This window comes from Lactuca virosa, chromosome 3, assembly GCF_052849685.1.
Source record: "Lactuca virosa cultivar CGN04683 chromosome 3, Lactuca_virosa_CGN04683_v6, whole genome shotgun sequence".
In the NCBI taxonomy this organism is placed as follows: Eukaryota; Viridiplantae; Streptophyta; class Magnoliopsida; order Asterales; family Asteraceae; genus Lactuca; species Lactuca virosa.
In genome coordinates this window covers 87,431,189-87,438,083 of record NC_136428.1, presented here as the reverse complement: position 1 = coordinate 87,438,083, position 6,895 = coordinate 87,431,189, and positions in this window count along the sequence as shown.

The window sequence follows — 6,895 nt, the reverse complement described above, 5'->3', positions numbered from 1 at the left end:
AGTGCAGTTCACTGACTCGTCGAGTCCTTCCTGAACTCGAGAAGTCGTGAAATCCTTGATTGGCTCGTCGAGTTCCCCTTTAACTCGCCGAGTTCATACGTGTCCAAAAATTGGGAGAAATCCTAGCCGGCTCATCGAGTCTTCGAACGACTCGCCGAGTTCAAGGCAATCTTCAACGGACTAGCCGAGTTTGTTCATCAACTCGACGAGTTCACGACCATCTTCATATGACTCGCCGAGTTGACTATGCAACTCGCTGAGTCCTTGTAGACCTTCATCCATGCAGACACTTTTTAAGCCATGCCAAGGTTCCAGATTACAAATCCAAGCTTCTAAGGCATGTTTATCACGTAAAGTTGCAAACTTTACACGCATGCAAGGCCCTAAAGGCTCTAAATGACCAATCTAAGCTTCTAATGGAGCTTTACACCATAGGAGAGTCTCATCCTTGCAAGAGCTGGAAAGTTTATGGACATAGGACTCAAAAGAGGTTCAGATCTGAAGTTTCAACTTCAGATCTAGCTCCCATACCCAAATCCCTTCATGAATAACTAAAGAAAGCCCTAGTTTCCACATATGAATGATTCTAGAAGAAAAAGAGGTTAAGGTAACAGCTGGTTACCTCCAAAACGTGCCCAAACTGAAGTAGACTCTGGATCCACACATAAATCTTGATGCTAGCCTCTTGATCTACAAATTTCCTTCACAAAAGTCACTTCCCAAAGCTCCAAAACACTCTCCAAGCTCTCACTCACGGAAATTAGGGTTTCTGGGTCTCAAGAGGATGATAGAGGACAATGGGAGGCGCTAATGGTCCAATATATAGGGTGTAAAACCCTGAAAATTAGGGTTTCCACCGCCAGCTCTTACTCGTCGAGTCCCTCATGCCGACTCGACGATTCACTCATTAATTGACGTATCCTGGCCCGCTGCTACTCGACGAGTCAAGCGCCAACTCGTCGAGTAGACCTTAGACATGAAGTCTAAATGGAAAAATTAACAATACCTGACGGTTGGGATGTTAGAATTCTCCCCCACTTGACTTAGACTTCGTCCTCGAAGTCTGCTGTAGCGAATAACTCCGGGTAATGCTCCCGCATCTCAGCCTTCGACTCCCATGTCCACTCGGATCCCCTCCGATGCTCCCATTGTATCTTTACCAATAGAACCTCCTTGTTGCGCAGAACTTTCACTTTCCTTTCCAAAACGACAATCGGCCTCTCAATATAATTCAGGCGCTCATCAATCTGAATGTCATCCAGTGGCACCACCGCCTCCGGGTCTACAATTCACTTTCGCAACTACGAAACGTGGAAAGTACTATGGATCCGACTAAGCTCCTCCGGTAGCTCTAGTCTGTAAGCCACCTTGCCAACCCTGGCAATGATCCTGAACGGTCCAATATATCGGGGACCCAATTTTCCCCTCTTCATGAAGCGGATCACGCCCTTCCAGGGCGAGACCTTCAGGAGTACCATGTCACAGCTCGAATGGCGGGGCGCCAATGCTGGAATGATAGCTGTTGTTGTAGGCGAACTCTGCAAACGGTAGGTGGGAATCCCAGCTCCCACCGAAATCAATGACACACGCCCTCAACATATCCTCGAGGGTCTGAATGGTCCACTCGCTCTGACCATCAGTCTGTGGATGGAATGTTGTGTTGAAGTGCAACCGTGTGCCCAGCTCCTCGTGAAACTTCTGCTAGAAGCGGGAGGTAACCTGACATCCCGATCAGAGACAATAGAAATGGGAACCCCATGGCGAGACACGATCTCGCGAACGTACACGTCGGCCAATTTCTCGGCCGATGAGCTCTCCCATATGGCCAAAAAATGGGCACTCTTGGTCAATCGATCCACGATGACCCATATAGTATCAAACCCCTTCGCCGTCCTCGACAACTTGGTAATAAAATCCATCGTGATCTGTTCCCATTTCCACATGGGAGTCTCCAGGGGCTGCAGCTTGCCATGCGGCTTCTGATGCTCGACCTTGACCATCCTACAGGTCAAGCACCTCTCGACGTACCAAGCGATTTCTCGCTTCATGCACGGCCATCAATAACTCAAACTCAAATCTCGGTACATCTTGGTCGCCCCCGGGTGAATAGAAAAATGAGACTTATGAGCCTCCTCCATGACCGTCTGCCTGACCCCACAAGACATCGGAACCCAGACCCGACCGCATCGGGTCAATAATCCCCGGCTATCCTGCACAAACCGGGCATTCTCACCCTTGATCCTCTCCAGCTTCCAATTCCCCAGTCGCATGACCTCAACCTGGGCATCCCTGATCAAACTCACAAGCGGAGAGTCTACTGCTATCCTCATACATACCGCTGGGGCGGAAGACCCAGTTGACTTGCGGCTCAGAGCATCCGCAACCACATTCGCTTTACCAGGGTGGTAAAGGATCTCGCAGTAGTAGTCCTTGACTACATCCAGCCACCTGCGCCGCCTCATGTTCAGGTTTGGCTTATCCATGATATGTCTCAAGCTCTTGTGGTCCGTGTATATGGTGCAACGGACCCCGTAAAGGTAATGTCTCCATATCTTGAGGGCGAACACCACCGCCCCCAGATCCAAGTCATGCGTAGGGTATCTTGTCTCATGCGACTTCAATTGCCGCGACACATAAGCTATCACTCGTCCTCTCTGCATGAGGACCACCCCTAACCCTATGATGGATGCATCACAGAACACCACAAAATCCTCAACTCCCTCCCAGAGTGTCAAGACTGGGGCCTCGCACAACCGCTGTCGGAGGGTCTCAAACGCCCTCTACTGCTCAGGGCCCCACCGGAAATCCACCCCTTCCTCGTCAGACGAGTGAGGGGTACCGCAATCTTGGAGAAGTCTTGTATGAGTCTCCGGTAGTACCCTGCCAATCCCAAAAAGCTCCTGATGTCTGAGGGAGATTTCGGAACCTCCCACTGCATAACCGCCTCGATTGTGGCCGGATCAACCAAAATCCCCTCTTGGTTAACGAGATGTTCGAGGAACTGGACCTCTCGTAGCTAAAACTCACACTTCGAGAACTTGGCGTACAACCGTTATCGTCTCAGAACTCCCAACAACTCCCGCAGATGCTCCTCATGCTGCTCTCAGGTCTTGGAATACACCAAGATATCATCTATAAACACTATGACCAAGTGATCGAGCATCGGTCTGCAGACCCGATTCATCAGGTCCATGAACACTGCTGACGCGTTGGTGAGCCCAAACGGCATCACCACGAACTCATAATGTCCATAACGAGTTCGGAACGCGGTCTTCTCCACGTCCTCCTCTCTGACCCTGACCTGATGATACCCAGACCTCAAGTCTATCTTGGAAAACCAAGATGCACCCTGCAACTGATCGAAGAGATCGTCTATCCTCGGGAGTGGGTAACAGTTCTTTACCGTTAACTTATTCAACTCGCGGTAGTCAATGCACATCCGGTGTGAACCGTCCTTCTTCCGGACGAAAAGAATCGGTGCTCCCCATGGAGAACTACTCGGACGGATGAACTGCTTGCCTAGCAGTTCCTGTAGCTGTGACGACAACTCCTGCATCTCTGGTGGTGCCAATCGGTACGACGCCTTAGCGATAGGGGCCGCACCTGGCACCAGGTCGATCCTGAACTCGACCTGTCTCTCCGGAGGTATCCGTGGCAACTCCTCCGGAAACACATATACAAACTCCCTGACCACCGATACATCGGAAACCGAAATCTGATCTCTGACCCGCGTATCTACCACATACGCTAGATAACCCGCACACCCGTGCTGAATGTACTGCCGAGCCCTGGCAGCTGAACAAAACCCTGATCCCACTCTGATGCCCTCGCCATATACAATCAGTTCTCCCCCACTTGGGGTTCGTACTACCACTCGCTGGCCCTCGCAATCAATCATAGCACCGAATCGACTGAGCCAATCCATGCCTACGATCACGCACACCTCCCCCATGGGGATCGGAATCAAATCTATCAGAAAGAACACCCCGAAAATCTCCAAATCACACCCTCGATAAACTGAAGAAGCAGAAACCCCGTGTTCGTTGGCGATAGACACTCGCAACGGACACTCTAACTCGCCTACTAGCACACTGAACTCCCTACTAAATGACTGAGATACGAAGGACCGACTCGCCCCCGAGTCAAATAAGACCAAAGCAGGCAAAGAGTTCACTAAAACGTACCAATAACCACATCTGGTGCTGCCCTGGCCTCCTCTGCGGTCAACTGGAAAGCACGACCCTGAGCCTTCGGAGGCTCTGCCCTAACTGGTCTCCCATCCGTGATCCTCAAGGTAGTCGGCACTGGAGAATGCGCCAGCTTGGCGGCTAGCAACGGACAGTTGGCCTTAATGTGGCCAACCTGATCGCAGTGATAACATAACCTCATACCCTGAATCGGGACTGCCTTGCGGCAGTCCTTCGCGTAATGCCCCGTCTTGCCACACCTGTGGCATCCACTATCAACTCGATACACACCAGAATGACCCTTGCTGCACTTCCCATAAGTGCGGCTCTGCTGACCCCCAGTCCTAGTATCAGCGGTCTTAGACTGCTTCGACGCCGGCTGAGACTGTGCCGAGACCTGCCGCTGCTCCCTCAACTGCAGCTCAATCTCTAACTCACGCCGTCTGGCGGCCTCCTGCAACTCTAGAAGAGTATCACATCGATGGGTAGACACAAACTGACGGATATCCGTCTTGAGCATGCTCAGATAACGGGTTATCTGAGCCTGCTCTGAAGCAAACTCCAGGCAAAACATCGCCCTCTCAGTGAACATACGGGTGATCTCCGTCACCGACTCCCCATCCTGTCTCAAACTTAGAAACTCCTGTGCCAAACGTTCCCGCTCAACCTGCGGAATGTAACGGGCGCGGAACATGTCCCTGAACTGCTCCCAAGTAACAGCAGCTCTCTGATCATCAGTGTACGACCCAGTCGCAAGTCTCCACCAGTCCTTGGCCCCAGACCTAAGCAGGTTCAGAGCACACCTGACCTTCTGGTCAGCAGGACACGAGCAGGTGAAGAAACACCCCTCCACATCTGAAATCCATCTCATAGCCTTGATGGGATCATGCGTCCCATCAAAAGTAGGGGGATTCGTGTTATCGAAGTCCCTGTACTGGAAGCCCCTACCAACTCCTCCCCCTGCCGTTGATACAGCTGATGCAGTTGTTGCGGCAGCTGTCTCCGCAAGGGCTGCATAGCGCTCATCAAAGTACTCCACCATGGTGGTCTTAATCGACCCAAACATCTCTGGTAACTGTGCCCGGAACGCAGCAGCAACCTCACCATGCAGGATCTCTCGGATCCTGACATCCAACTCCTCTGTACCCATCTGCACCACTGGCTCGGGTGCTGTTGGCCCCTCCTGGCCTCTGTCCCCTGATCCTGATCCCGAACCGGATCCAGCCACCACGCGTCTCGTCATCACCATTCTGAAACATACCACAAGATATCAGATAATCCATATAAATAACTGGGAGCCAACTCCCGACTAACCCTAGGGATTGTGACTCACTTGACACGCGTATGGGTCCTGTGCTTTCAGTAGTATGGGCCCCTACTACCTTCCACACCTACCCATATTTGTCTTAAGCATCACCACAATTCCCTAACTGAATACACAACATAGCGAGCGCTCAGTCCTCACTCCTAGAGGAATGCTAAATATCTCCTAACTGGCCTCTCGGCCTCACACAACCCACCTATCCATGAAACTTCCACCAACCCTGCAGCACTAGTGTATGCTAGTCATATATAACGCTGGACCCTATAGACTTTCGAATATCCAATCCTACCCTAAGCTCCCAATCAAACAAGAAGAGAACATAAGGCCAAATCAAACATTCTCAGGCTATAAGATCTTGGTTATGTATAACCGTGATGCATACACTAAGCAACTACAGTAATGATGTCAATCTCATATAAAGGAAACCCTAGGCTAGCAGGCATCATGTAATCAGGAAATTCTATCATGCAATTCTTGAAGATCCCTAGCCTAGTACTAACATGCTGTTCTAACATATCTCATAATCAAATAACTTGTATGATATTTTGGGGTCTACTTACTGGCTTCGGCTGATCGTACATCCTGCATCGTCCTTTACTTATTTTGAAAACCTTTTTAAAGAAATCATTTTGAAAATCCTTTCCTTGATTTGAGACTGGAGTTACACGCATGTTCCTCCAATTCACTCAAACCAAGGCTCTGATACCAACTTGTAACACCCAAAAATTCAAACCAATTTAAACTTTTAAAAACATTTCAAACCATTAAAAATCATTACATCTTTGTTTTCAAAATGTATAATATCAGAGTTCTCCCAGAAACATAGACAAAACATGAGGAGCTGTACGATCACGCCTTCGCCTTGCCGCGATCCCCTGATGTACCTGAAACAATAAACTGAAACTGTAAGCCCGAGAGCTTAGTGAGTTCCCCCAAAATACCGACACACATACAGTCCACATAAACATATCATAACAAACTGAAAAAATGTAATGGGTCCCCAACTTTACAGACTGGATTACCCCTGAGCCCACAGTACGAGTCTCCCTTTAGCCCGTAACTGGAATGCTCCCGAGCCCACAGTACGAGTCTCCCTTTAGCCCGTAACTGGAATGCTCCTAAGGTCTGTTGGCTACCGCATGGAGCAGTACAACCTCAACCCATCCCACATAACATATAACATACCACATAACCACTGAGCATGCAATAACCATATAACATCACAGGTAGTCCTACAGGTCTACCTAACTGGCATAACTACTAGCATGTAACACTAAATTATACTCAACATCTAACACTGCTAGGATAACATATCCAATGGGCCGACCTTGGTGCCTTAGACCCCTTAGTATAGTGAGGATAACTCACCTCGCAATTGTCGTTT